This window comes from Desmodus rotundus, chromosome 1 (genome assembly GCF_022682495.2).
Source record: "Desmodus rotundus isolate HL8 chromosome 1, HLdesRot8A.1, whole genome shotgun sequence".
NCBI classification, from domain to species: Eukaryota; Metazoa; Chordata; class Mammalia; order Chiroptera; family Phyllostomidae; genus Desmodus; species Desmodus rotundus.
In genome coordinates, this window is record NC_071387.1 from 96,375,036 (window position 1) to 96,390,130 (window position 15,095).

General features: G+C 40.4%; 1 pseudogene; it reads left to right on the plus strand.

Annotated features, from left to right (window-relative positions):
* The first annotated feature begins 13,906 nt into the window (after positions 1-13,906).
* LOC112304899 (charged multivesicular body protein 5 pseudogene) lies at positions 13,907-14,556 on the plus strand (annotated as a pseudogene).
* The last annotated feature ends 539 nt before the right edge of the window (positions 14,557-15,095 follow it).

Sequence of the window (15,095 nt, forward strand, 5' to 3'; positions counted from 1 at the left end):
AGCAAAAGTGCATCCTATGGCAGGGGGGCACTTTTTTTCAGGTGATCTCCAAACTGGTTTGAAGTGAATTTTTGGCTTAAAGTAATAAGGTTTTTCAGTTAAAGATTCTCAATTTTTAAAATCCTCACCTGAGGATATGCTTAATGATTTGAGAGAGAGAGAGATATTAATGTGAGAGGGAAACATTTATTGCCTCCTGTATGTGCCCCAACTGGAGATTGAACCTACAACCTGGGTATGTACTCTGACCGGGGATCAAAACTGCAACTTTTTGGTGTACAAGACAATGCTCCAATCAACTGAGCCACTGGACCATGGCTAAAGATTCTCAATTAAAAAAAATTATTTGTTTCTTTGCTCAGTGATGTTTTTTGTTTACTATGAACATATTTTACATTAGTCCTTGAAAATAGTTATTAAAGCTATACCATAGTTATTAAAATCCTTGTCTACTAATTCCAGTATATGTGTCATCAGTTTTCTTAATTGATGTCCTTTTTCTCTTGAAAATGGGTCGTGGATCTTCTGGTCAAGATGGCAGCACAGGCAGAAATGGCTCACCTCTTCACACAACCACATCAAAATTACAACTAAAATGGGAAGGGGAAGATGGCAGCGAGATAGGTGGGAGCAGAGTCCACTTCCCCTCAGCACCAGTGAAATGCCTAGCTGATCTGAGGAACAGAGCAAACAGCCAACGGTATTCCAGCATATGTGAAGATTGGAGACCAAAAATAGAGGACATTGAAAGATCAGACGGTGAGACAATAAAACCTGGAGTGCTGAAAAGACCAGAGTTAGACCCTGTTAGACCCATAAACGTCAGCTCAAGACCAGTGAGCTCAGGAGAGTAAGGAGACGACACCACTGAATCCCACTGGCATTCTACCATAGAAGTTCATACCATAAACCCAGAGAGTCAGAAGAGATCAATTTAAGAAGCAGAGGCTAACAAGAAGAGTCTCACAAACAATGGGAAGACAAAGAAACAATCCCCAAATGAAAAGAAAGGAGGAAGCCTCAGAAAGAATGCTAACTGAAAAAGAGGCAAGTCAACTATCAGATACTGAGTTCAAAGCAATGGTCATCAGGAAGCTCACTGAGCTCTCAGAGCTCACAGAGAACTACCAGAAACTACAGAGAAACTACAATGAACTCACTGCAAACTATATCAACATGAAAAAGGAAATAGAAACTATCAACAAGGGCCAAGAGGAAATGAAGAATACAATTTCTGAATTGAAGAACACAGTAGAAGGAATGAAAAGCAGACTTGATGAAGCAGAGGATCGGATCAGTGAGCTGGAGGACAAAGGAGAAAAAAACACCCAGAAAGATCAAGAAAAGGAAAACAGGCTCAGAAAGAATGAAGAAGCAATAAGGGAAATGCAGGATAACACGAAACGTAACAATATCCGTATAATAGGAGTACCAGAAGGAGAAGAAGAAGAGTAAGGGATAGAAAACCTGTTTGAAAAAGTAATGATGGAAAATTTCCCTAACCTGAGGAGAGAAAAAGTCACCCAAATCCAGGAAACACAGAGAGTCCCAAGCAAGAGGAACCCAAAGAGACCCACTGCAAGACACATCATAATTAAAATGGCAAATCTCCAAGACAAAGAGAGGATCTTAAAGGCAGCAAGGGAGAAAAAGGAAGTAACATACAAGGGAGCCCCAATAAGGTTAGCAACTGACTTCTCAATGGAAACGCTCCAAGCCAGAAGAGAATGGCAAAAAATATTCCAAGTAATGAGAACCAGAGGCCTGCAACCAAGGCTACTTTACCCAGCAAGGCTCTCAATCAAGATAGAAGGCCAAATAAAGAGTTTCGCAGATGAAAGAAGTCTAAAAGAATACACTTCCACCAAACCAGCTCTGCAAGAGATGCTAAAGGGACTGCTTTAAGGAAAGGAAGGAAAAGAGAAAGAGAGAGGAACACAGGTATGAAAAAAAGGCAATGAATAACTACCTATCGATAATAACCTTAAACGTAAATGGATTAAATGCTCCAATCAAAAGACATAGAATAGCTGAATGGATAAGAAAGCATGACCCACACATATGCTGCCTACAAGAGACCCATCTCAGGACAAAAGACCTACACAGAGTGAAAGTGAAGGGCTGGAAACAAATTTTCCAAGCAAACGGACAGGAAAAAGAAGCAGGGGTAGCAATACTCATATCAGACAAAATAGACTTCCAAAGAAGGTCCATAAAGAGAGACCCAGAAGGTCACTTCATAATACTCAAAGGAAGAATCCACCAAGAAGACAGAAACATTGTAAATATATATGCACCCAACATAGGAGCACCCAAATACATAAAGAAAATCTTGGAGGATTTCAAGAAAGATATTGACAGCAACACAATTATAGTAGGGGACTTTGACACCCCACTGTTAAAAATGGACAGGTCTTCCAAACAAAATATCAACAAGGATATTATGTCACTGAACAAACCCTAGATGAAATGGACTTAACTGATATATATAGAGCTTTTCATCCCAAAGAAGCAAAATACACATTCTTTTCAAGTGTCCATGGAACTTTTTCAAAGATAGACCACATGATAGGACACAAAGCAAGCCTCAACAAATTCAAGAAAATTGAAATCATATCAAGCATTTTCTCTGCCCACAAGGGACTGAAACTAGAAACCAACCCCAAAGGAAAAAACCCAAAACACTCAAAATCATGGATACTGAGTAGCATGTTATTAAACAATGAATGGGTCAAGAACGAGATTAGGGAAAAAATCAAAAACTTTCTGGAAACAAATGAAAACGAACTCACAACAACCCAAAACCTATGGGACACAGCAAAGGCAGTCCTGAGAGGGAAGTTCATAGCAATACAGGCCTACCTTAAAAAGAGAAACATTTCAAACAAACAACCTAACCCTACGCCTACAAGAACTGGAGGAACAACAACAAAGACAGCCCAGAGCAAGCAGAAGGAAGGAAATAACCAAGATCAGAGCAGAGTTAAATGACATAGAGACTAATGGCACAATTCTAAGGATCAATGAATCTAGGAGCTGGTTCTTTGAAAAGATAAACAAAATCGACAAGCCTTTAAGTAGGCTCGTCAAGAAAAAAAGAGAGAGGATCCAAATAAACACAATTAAAAATGAAAGAGGAGAGATTACAACTGATACCACAGAAATACAAAGGATTGCAAGAAATTACTAGAAAGAACTGTATGCCAAGAAATTTGAAAACCTAGGTGAAATGGACACATTTCTAGAAAAATATAATCTTCCAAAACTGAATGAAGAAGCAGCAGAAAACCTGAACAGACCAATAACAGCAGACGAAATTGAAGCAGTCATCAAAAAACTCCCAACACACAAAAGCCCTGGACCAGATGGTTTCACAGGAGGATTCTACAAAGCATTTAAGGAAGAGCTAACCCCTATCCTTCACAGTCTATTCGAAAAAATCCAAAATGATGGAAGACTCCCAAACTCTTTTTATGAAGAGATTGAATGATGAAGCCAGCTACATCCTAATCCCAAAACCAGATAAAGACACAACAAAGAAACAATACTTCAGGCCAATATAGCTGATGAACATAGATGCTAAAATTCTCAACAAAATATTGGCAAACTGCATACAGCAATACATTAAAAAGATCATACACCATGACCAAGTGGGATTCATCCCAGGGATGCAAGATGGTACAATATTTGCAAATCAATAAACATAATACATCACATAAACAACAGCTAAGACAAAAATCACATGATCATATCAATAGATGCAGAAAAAGCATTTGATAAGATACAGCACCCATTTCTGATAAAAACACTCAGCAAAGTGGGAAAAGAGGGAGCATTCCTCAACATAATAAAGGCCATATATGAGAGATCTGCAGCCAACATCATACTCAATGGACAAAAACTTAGAGCTTTCCCATTAAGATCAGGAACAAGACAAGGATGTCCTCTCTCACCACTCCTATTCAACATAGTACTGGAAGTCCTAGCCACAGTAATCAGACAAGAAAAAGCAATAAAAGACATCCAAATTGGAAAGGAGTAAATGAAACTGTCACTGTTTGCAGATGACATGATAGTGTACATGGAAAATCCTATAGACTCCACCAAAAAACTACTCGACCTAATAAATGAATTTGGCAAAACAGCTGGATACAAAGTCAATACTCAGAAATCAAAGGCATTCCTGTACACCAACAATGAAACTGCAGAAACAGAAATCAGGAAAAAAATCCCATTTGACATAGCAACAAGAAAAATAAAGTACCTAGGAATAAACGTAACGAAGGAGGTAAACGACCTGTACTCAGAAAACTACACAACACTGAAGAAAGAAATTAAGGAAGACACAAACAAATGGAAGCATATACCATGCTCATGGATTGGAAGAATTAACATCATCAAAATGGCCATACTGCCCAAAGCAATTTATAGATTCAATGCAATCCCTATTAGAGTACCCATGACATATTTCACAAATATAGAACAAACATTTCAGAAATTTATATGGAACCATAAATGACCCCGAATAGCTGCAGCAATTTTGAGAAAGAAGAACAAAGCAGGAGGGATCACAATACCTGATATCAAACTGTATTACAAGGCCACGGTAATCAAAACAGCCCGGTACTGGCATAAAAACAGGCACATAGACCAATGGAACAGAACAGAGAGCCCAGAAATAAACCCAAGTCTCTGTGGTCAATTAATATTTGACAAAGGAGGCAGGAGCATAAAATGGAGCAAAAACAGCCTCTTCAACAGATGGTGTTGGGAGATCTGGATAGCTACATGCAAAAAAACGAAACTCGATCACCAACTTATGCCATACACAAAAATAAATTCAAGGTGGATAAAAGACTTAAATATAAATTGTAACACCATAAAGGTCCTAGAGGAAAACATTGGCAGGAAAATCTCAGCCTGCAGCAACATCCTCACAGACATGTCCCCTAAAGCAAGGGACATAAAGAAAAGAATATACAAATGGGACTTCATCAAAATAAAAAGCTTCTGCATGGCTAAAGAAAACAGCATTAAAATAAAAAGAGAACCAACAGTATGGGAAAACATATTTGCTAATGATACCTCAGACAAGGGCCTGATCTCCAAAATAGATAAAGAACTCACACGACTGCACCCCAGGAAGACAAACAACCCAATTAAGAAATGGGCAAAGGACTTGAACAGACACTTCTCCAAGGAAGACATACAGAGGGCCCAGAGACATTTGAAAAGATGCCCAGCATCACTAGCCATCAGAGAGATGCAAATTAAAACCACAATGAGGTACCATCTCACACTGGTTAGAGTGGCCAACATAAACAAATCAACAAACAAATGTTGGAGAGGATGTGGAGAAAAGGGAACCCTAGTGCACTGTTGGTGGGAATGCAGACTGGTGAGGCCACTGTGGAAAACACTATGGAATTTCCTCAGAAAACTAAAAATGGAACTGCCCTTTGACCCAGCAATTCCGCTGCTGAGATTATACCCTAAGAACCCTGAAACACCAATCCAAAAGAACCTATGCACCCCAATGTTCATAGCAGCACAATTTACAATAGCCAAGTACTGGAAGCAAACTAAGTGTCCATCAGCAAATGAGTGGATCCAAAAACTATGCTATATTTACACAACGGGATTCTATGCAGCAGAGAGAAAGAAGGAGCTTATACCCTTTGCAACAGCATGGATGGAACTGGAGAGCATTATGCTAAGTGAAATAAGCAGGCAGTGAGGGACAAATACCATATGATCTCACCTTTAACTGGAACATAATCAACAGAAGAAAAAAGCAAACAAAATATAACCAGTGACATTGAAGTTAAGTACAATCTAACAATAGCCAGGGTGGAGTGGGGAAGGGACAGTGAGGAGAGGGGATTACAGGAACTACTATAAAGGACACATGGACAAAATTAAGGGGGAGGGTGGAGGTGGGGGAGGGAGGTGGGTTTGGTAGGGGTGGGGTGGAGGGATGGGGAGAAAAGGCATACAACTGTAATTGAATAACAATAAAAAAAAATTGCAACTAAGATATAGGACAACCATCACTCAAAACTGTCAGAAATCAGGTTAAATGGAAGTCTGACAACTATGGAATTAAAGAAACTACATCCATCCAGACTGGTAAGAGGGGGAAGACATGGAACAAGCTGGTCCTTCACTGACATGTGGTGGATAAAAATTTAGGAGGGATATCTTGGGAGAAAGGAGTCCCTGACCCACACCAGGCCCTCAGCCCAGGGTTCCAGTGCAAGGAAGATAAGTCCCGAAAACTTCCTGCTGCAAAAGCTAGTGGGGATTGAGTTGATAGAAGAAACTATTGGAGGCCCAAGCAGTTCCTCTTAAAGAACCCACACACAGACTCACCTACTCAGACTCTGAGCTCCAGCACCAGGGTAGTAGCTTGAAAGACACTAGTGGTATACAGGGAGAAATTGAAGTGCCTGGCATCAAGGCAAGCAGAGGCCATTGTCCCTTTGCTGAGCCCTCCCCCCCACCAGAGCTGGCAAGCTAGTACCATATCTGAGTCTCCATCAAGCTGGCTAACAGTGTTTGACCCACTTTGGAGATCCCCAGAGACTCCGCCCCACCCAACTTATGGGCCCACCCAAGCTGCTTTTCCATATGAATGGCTGGTCTTGGCTAATGCTTAACAACATCCTAAGTCCTATCAAACAAGGAACAATGAGCCTCAGTGAGTCCAGGCCTGGCACTAGCAGCATCCAGCTTAGATCCACAGCTGGGCTTTGCCTGGGAATCTCTAAGTCCAGCACAAGTAGCAGTCATCTGAGATTGCTTTACAGTTCAGGTAGGGTGGACCTGGGCAAAACACAAGTAGGGGCTGACCTTGGCCTGTACCATCTGGGAACCCCACGGCCAGTGCACCAAGTGGACAGCCATGTTGGAACAACACCACCTTGCCCCTGAATAGCTGATCTTCCATGGAGGGGGGAGGGTGGTAATAAGTGGTTACAGCCAATCCTTGTAGTTGATGGGCCTAAGTAAATCCCTCCATTGACCTGCCAACAGCAACCAAGGCTCAACTACAAGAGGAGGGTGTATTCAGCCCACATGAAGGGTGAACCTCAAATACTCAGCTTGGGTGATAGGGGAGGCTCTGCCACTGGACCATAAGGGACACCTACTACATTAGGCCACACTACCCAGACACAGAGTCAAAGCAGGTCTACCTAATACATAGAAACAAACACAGGGAGACAAAGAAACATGGCCCAAATGAAAGAAGAGATCAAAACTCCAGAAAAAGAGCTAAACAAAATGGAAATAAGCAATCTATCAGATGTAGAGTTCAAAACACTGGTTATAAGGATGCTCAAGGAAATTAGCGAGGACCTCAAGAACATAAGAAAGATCCAGTCAGAAATGAAGGATATGCTAATGGAAATAAAGAACAATTTACGGGGAAACAACAGTAAAGTGGATGAAGCCAAGAATCAAATCAATGATTTGGAACATTAGGAAACAAAAAACAACCACACAGAACAACAAGAAAAAAGAATACCCCCAAAATGAGGACAGTATAAGCAGTCTCTGGGAAAACTTCAAGTGATCCAACATTTGTGTCATAAGGATGCCAGAAGAAGCAAAAGAGCAAGAAATTGAAAATCTATTTGAAAAAATAATGAAAGAAAACTTCCCTAATTTGGTGAAGGAAATAGATATGCAAGTCCAGGAAGCACACAAAGCCCCGAACAAGATGGGTGCAAAGAGGCCCACTTCAAGATACATTATGATTAAAATGCCAGAGTATAAAGATAAAGAGAGAATCTTAAAAGCAGCAAAAGAAAGCAGATAATTACCAACAAAGGAATTCCCATAAGACTATCTGCTGATTTCTCAAAAGAAACACTGCAGGCTAGAAGGAATTGGCAAGAAATATTCAAAATCATGAAAGGCAAGGGCCTACAGTAAAGATATCATTCAAAATTGAAGGGCAGATAAAGAGCTCCCCAGACAACTCCCTAGCTGGTGTGTCTAAGAGGATTGAGTGCTGGCCTATGAATTGAAAGGTTGCTAGTTTAATTCCAAGTCAGAGCTCATGCCTGAGTTGCAGGCTAGGTCCCCAGTTGGGGGCATACGAGAGGCAACTGATCAATTATCTCTCAAACATCGATGTTTCTCTCCCTCTCTTTCTTTCTCCCTTCACCTCTCCTCTAAAAGTAAATAAATAAAATATTTTTAAAAATAGTGTTTCCCAGACAAGAAGAAACTAAAGGAGTTCATCATCACCAAATTATTATTATATGAAATGTTAAAGCGACTTATTTAAGAAAAGGAAGATCAAAACTATGAACAACAAAATTACAAAAAAATACAAATCCATCAACAGTTGAATCTAAAAAACAAACTAAGCAAACAAGAAGAACAGAGACAGAACCATGGATATGGAGAGCATTTTGATGGTTGCTAGATGGGAGAGGTGTGCGGGAATGGGTGAAGAGGTGAGGGATTAAGAAGTACAAATAGCAGTTACAGAACAGCCATGGGGATGTACAGTATAGGAAATGGAGTAGCGAAAGAACTTATAAGCATGACCATGGACATGAACAATGGTGTGAGGATTGCCTGAGGGTGTAGAGGGTTCTGGATGGAGGAAGGCAAAGGGGAAAAATCAGGACAACTGTAATAGCATAGTCAATAAAATATAATTAAAAAATATCAAAAAGTAGAGAAAATGGCTCATGTTTTCCTGTTTCTTTGTATGTCTAGTAATTTTGGATTTTATGCTGAACAATGTCTATAATATGCTGCACAGATTCTAGATTTTGTTCTGTTCTTCTAAAGGGTAGTTATTTTGTTTGTTTGTTTGTTTGCTTGTTTGTTTGTTTTAGCAGGCAGTTAATGTGGCCATACTCAAACTCTACACTCTGTCCTCTATACAGTTTTCAGAAACCAAGCCTCTCTTCAGTTTTTGTAGACTGAGACAGAAAAGATTCTGTGCAGTTGAAGGATCAGCCATAAATTTGTGCAAAGTGTATACATAAAATTTGGGGATCCCCTTCTCTGGCTCTCTCATTCTTGAATTTTCCCCATTAAAAAAGTGGGATACTCAACCAATACCATTCATTTCTTTCAAGGGTAGACACCATCCATTTCCTAACAGCTTTTGGTTACTCTATAGTACATTCTGGTATTGGTTTGTTTGTTTTTTAAAATATTTTCCCCAGGGTTTATAGTTGGTATCTGTCAGAAAGTTGGTCCTGTGGAAGATACTACTCCATTACTTAAAGTGAAAGTTCTGTAATTACATCCCTAGTTGTGAATTATTTGATTGATCTTTGCCATCTGACTGTGCATTGTGAGTGTGTACACTTGAATTCAATTTAAAACATCTCCCCCCAGGGGCTCATCAGCATAAGGAGCATTCAAACCCATAGAGAATTTTTGGTGAGTTTGTTTGAGTCAAACTGATGACAGTTGCTGGGAAGTAAAATCTCAATGGATTGAGAAATGCTCCAGAGAATGGCAATTTAACACCTTATTTTATACATTACAATCAAAGGAGGAGGCATGAGAAGGTTACATGAAATCCACTGGAGATAGATTAGGGAAGCGGGAGAAAGCAAAGGGGAGGGGAACCTCTGGGGTTGGATAAAAGGTAAAATGATGTGCATGTATTTCTTTTACATAGGTGGTTAAAGGATAGTTATCAGTCAACAATTAACACGATAACAATAATAATAAGAGGATTTGTGGTCTCAATTCTGGTCTGTTGGTTGTGCCCAAGAGGTTCAGAAAAAGGGAGGTTACCTTGAAATTACAAAGGTGCAAAAAGACAATAGACAGATTCAGTTAAGGTAAAGACTGACCTTTCTTTGAGAAAAATACCAGCCTAGGACATGACTAATCACCATGAACTGTTTTTAGTGAATATATTTGAATTTCAGTCTGTCCATTGTGGTTAGGTCTCTGAATTTGTAAGGCTGCCTCACAGGACTCCCCTGAGCTTGTCAGGTTAATATGTGGACTCTTTTCTTCCATACGCTATTTTATGATAATATGTATTGGGAGTTCCCAGGATGGTCTAGGAAAGCATTTTGGGTTATAATCCGTATACAAGCTTCAAGCTAAACTCTGTTCTGTTTCAGAGTGCTTGTGCTTGGATTCAGAACAGGTTGACTCTAAAAATAAAAACAAAGGATTATTATCAAAGAACTGTGGTCTATTTCCATTGGAAATTATCCTCAGGACCAATCTGAACTGGTGAATAAACATGATGACTATCAATTGAGAGCCAAGTGGATCTAGATTCAAGTACTGTTTCTGCCATATCCTGGCTGTGTGACATTGGGCAGGTAGCTTAGATCCTCTGGATGTTAATATTCTGCTTAGTGAGATGGTGGTAACGATAGTACTGAAACCAGAAAAGGTGGCATTTGTGCTGCCTGTCACTGCCAGAACCAATAAGCAGAGACAGGGACTGGATCTTTGTTGGTGCTTTATTCAGATGGCCAGCGATCTGAGAAGATGGTGGGTTATGTACCCTAACAAACCATCTTAAATTCCATTTTAAACCAACTCTTTTTAAAATGAGAAGAAAGGGGTAGTTAAGGGGCTTGGAATTCAGGGAAAAATTAATCAGATAAAAGCTGCAGCATTCTTTCATCTGTGTCCCGGGCAGTGGTCTTTAGCTGTGTCCTGGGTGGTGGTCATCTCACCCTGGAGTACACTGGCTCAGGTACCATCTTGATTGCCTGCAGTCCTCCTGGGGCAAAGAGGTTGGATTGCTTATGGTCTCCTGGAGTCAAGATGGGTCATACCTTCAGTTCTTGAAACAATAGTTTTTTAACATACATTGATTACTAAGCTTATTAGCTATTACCTGAAACTAAAATTTTTCCAACATTTGAGTTCCCCATCACAATGGCTCAGATACCATCTTGATTGCTTGCAGTCCCCCTAGGGCACAAATGTGGAACTGCTCATGGTCTCCTGGAGTCAGGGTGGGTCTTACTTTCAGTTCCTGGAACAATAGCATTTAACATGCATTGATTACTGTATTATTACTATGTTTACTATACTTCAGTTATTACCTAAACTAAAATTTTCCAACTCTTGAGTCCCCCATCAGAACCTCCACATAATATTTATATTATATGACTTAATACATGTAAGTGGCTTGTCACAGTGCCTAGAACATAATCAATGTTCAATAAATTTGAGTCACTATTTTTTAGTCATGGGAAACCTCTGAGTCTCAATTAATTCATTTCTATAATGAACAGAAAAATATTTGCTTCGAGGCAATAATATATGTATAAATGAGGTTATGTTTATGAATTCCTTCAGGCAAGAGGTCCTTAAGAATTATTTTTTCTTTCTGCCCATTGCTCTTCCATTCTAACAATAATAATAATTATAATAATAACATTCTTACGATGTGCCTGGCACTGTTCTAGGCAGTCTGCATGTATTATCTCCTTTAATTCTCATATCGATCCCATGATGTAGGTACTATTATTCTTATTTTCAAGTAAGGAAACTGAAACACAGCATTGCAACAACTTTTCCAGGATCTGTGTGACCTAGTACACAGGTGAACAAGGTGAACAAGGTGAACACATGGTGAACAAGGATTTCAGTTCTGCCCATTTGGCACTGGAGTCTCTGGTTTAAAAACAATAACTGTTGGTCCTGGCTGGGTAGCTCAGTTGGCCAGAACGTTGTCCAAATATGCCAACATTACAGGTTCATTCTCTAGTCAGGGCACATACAAGAAATAACCAATGAATACATAAATAAGTGGAACAACAAGCTGGTATTTCTCTCTCTCTTTCTCTCTCTCTAATCAATCAATTAAAAAGAAAACCACAATAATAGCTGTCATTTGAAAAGCACTTTCCACACGTTCCATGTGCTAGGCCATTTTTGAGTGTCTTTCAAACATTATTTCAAATGGCTCTTCTCCACAGGACACAAGTCCATGCAATGTTGGATCTGAAATGATTTGGGAAGGCATTGATGAATTCTTATGCCTTGGTCAAAGATAAAACCACACTGAGATTTTGTAGTGTCATAAATTCCAGAGCCAAGGACTTTTTTTTACTCCAACAGCAGGTAGGGTTGACAAGGTAATGTAAAGAGAGTGGGTGTCCCTCCCATCCAGTACCCAATTTCTCAGTTGAGCAACTCCTATCTATTCCTTTGGTGGAAGAAGCCAGAAATCAGAGATGGAGAAGTGTGGCAGGTAGGATAGACGTACAATATTATTGGGAGACTTGAGCAGAGCTGACTACTTAGAAAAAAACACGTCTCAAGTACTTTTCCTGCCTTCTATAGCCTTTGTGACCTTGGACATGTTAGAAAATCTCTCAGTAGGCTTCTACAGAGATAAAACATGACTTACTATATTGTCATTGCAGAGTCCAAAGGCCTGAAAATCATCCTTAATTCCTCGGCTTCTTCGTTTCCTCTATCAAAACCATCAGTAAGTGCTCCAAATAGTATTTTAAAGTGCCATCCCACATCTGCCCACTTCTCCTGTCTTCCTGTGTCAAGCTTGCCCAAGCCACCATCAAAGCTCGGCTATCACAGCAGCCTCCTCACTGCAGCCCCGAAGCTACCCGTGCCCTTCCACAGCACTCCTCCACGGGACTGCCAGCAAGATCTCCCAAAAACAAATCTGATCAGTTTGTTTTTGAATTGTCTATTTCCCCACACTATTTTATTTCAAAGTTAAGTAACCAAGGAAATTAGTTACTTATTTAATCTTAAATCATGTCTCTTTTCTCTTAAAATCCTCTCAGGACTCCCCATTGCTCTTCAAACAGAATCCAAACTCCTTATGGCCAAAACGATTCTCCTTTGTGGTCTGTCTCCTGCCTGTGTCTCTCACCCCAGACTCATTGTCCCTCACTCAGTAATCTGCCACACCAGCCTTGATCTATTCCTTGAAATGTTCAGCCTCCAGCCTTTGTACTTGATGCATCTCTTGCCTGGAATACTTTACCCATGGTCTTTACATGGCTGGCTCCTTCTCCTTCAGGTCTCAAAATGACACTTCCTAAGAGAGGATATCCTTAGTCACCACCTCCACACCCAGTCACACTGTTATATTACCTTGTTTTATTTTATTCTGGGCACCTGTTACCATTTGAAATTCTCTTGTCCATTTAATTGATTTTTTGCTTGTACTCTTCTGCCTCCCTATCATGGGACTATAAACTCCTTGAAAGCAGTAACCTTCTCTGACACATTCAAAGCAATATCCATGCCTAGAGGGTTCCCATTAAACATCTGCTGAGTGAATGAATGCACCGTAGGTTTGCTATAAAGTTAAGGAGGGTAATGGATGTAAAATGTTCAGGTTGACAGGAGACTTGGCTACACAGTCACACTGAGAACTAGGCTGATAGAGTCTCTGTCATATTTTGATATTACCATTTCCACACATGGTTTCCAGGACTATTGAGTCAGGGAAAGACAGTATAGAGAACTCATACTTGCCCTGAAATGCCCTAGGCCAGGAGTGACATGTGTCACTTTCAACCAAGGTTCACTGACCAGAACTGGAATTCAGTGGCTTCATTCTAACTATAAAAGAGGCCTGGCAATGAAAGAAAAGTGTGCATAAAATCTTCAGAGAGTTCTACTATCTCTACCACATACCCATCGTTAGAGGTGAGAAAACTGAGGCACAGAAGGATTAGAAACTTTTTTCTCCATGTCACAGAACTGGCAACTGGCAAAAGCTAGACTAAAACCCAGGCTTCCTGGCCCCGGAGCCTGTCTTTTTGACCCCAACACTGGTGTTTCAATTCCATATAGCAGATCCACTGACATCCAGAGACTATCCCATGGGCTTTTCTTCCTGTCCCATTCTCCTCCCAAAAGTGACTGCTTTTCCTGCTGGCATAGCAGAGTTTTGGGGCCAGTCAAGATGAACCAAATCTCCGGGAAAGTGAAACCCAAGGCTTCACCACCCAGCCTGACTGATTGCATCGGCACAATGGACAGCAGAGCAGAATCCATTGACAAGAAGATTTCTTGACTGGATGCTGAACTAGTGAAGTATAAGGATCAGATCAAGAAGATGAGAGAGGGTCCTGCAAAGAGTATGGTCAAGCAGAAAGCCCTGTGGGTATTAAAGCAAAAGCAGATATATGAGCAGCAGCAGGCCAATCTCACCCAACAGTCATTTAACATGGAACAAGCCAATTACACCATCCAGTCACTGAAGGGCACCAAGACCAAGTTGATGCTATGAAATGGAAATGAAGAAAGCATACGAGCAAGTGAAAATTGACCAGATTGAGGATTTACAAGACTAGCTAGAGGATATAATAGAAGATGCAAACGAAATCCAAGAAGCACTGCGTTGTAGTTATGGCACCCCAGAGTTAGATGAAAATGACCTGGGAGCAGAGTTGGATGTACTGGGTGATGAGCTTCTGGCTGATGAAAGACAGTTCTTACTCGGATGAAGCAGCATCTGCACCTGCAATTCCAGAAGGTGTTCCCACTGACACAAAGAATAAAGATGGAGTCCTGGTGGATGAATTCGGATTGCCACAGACCCTTGCTTCATAGACTTGCATCATTCAAGTACATGGTATAAAATAAGCACTTATTCTGGGACTAGGAAATATTTATCTTCCCAAATTTGCCATAACAGATTAAAGTTTCTTTCTTTAAAGGAAATGTTCATTACATAGCTCTTTTTCCCCCCTCCATTAAGAGACTCAACATTTAGGGGATGTTTTCTTTGTACTAAATTTTTATTCCTTTTCTCTTGTGAAAGACTAACTTATGTAAAAGTATTAACAGGTATATATGATTTCATTCCTTACTAGTAATTTGAAATGAAACCAAGGAAATGGGATATAGGGGACTGTTCCACACGTAGGAAATGTAGCCCAGCTCCCACTTGGAAAAGCCAGTGGGTGCAAGGTCCAGCACACAGGACCCACGCCCATGGACAGGTTCTCCCGTGGGGAATCAGGCCTGCATTGTACCTAGGCTGCTATGAGACTTGCTTTAGCTACAACTCCCTCACCCTGGATTGAGGCAGCAAATGTTTACTGAGTATCTTTAACTTCCTAAAGTCTGTGCTAAACCTCCCAAGTATG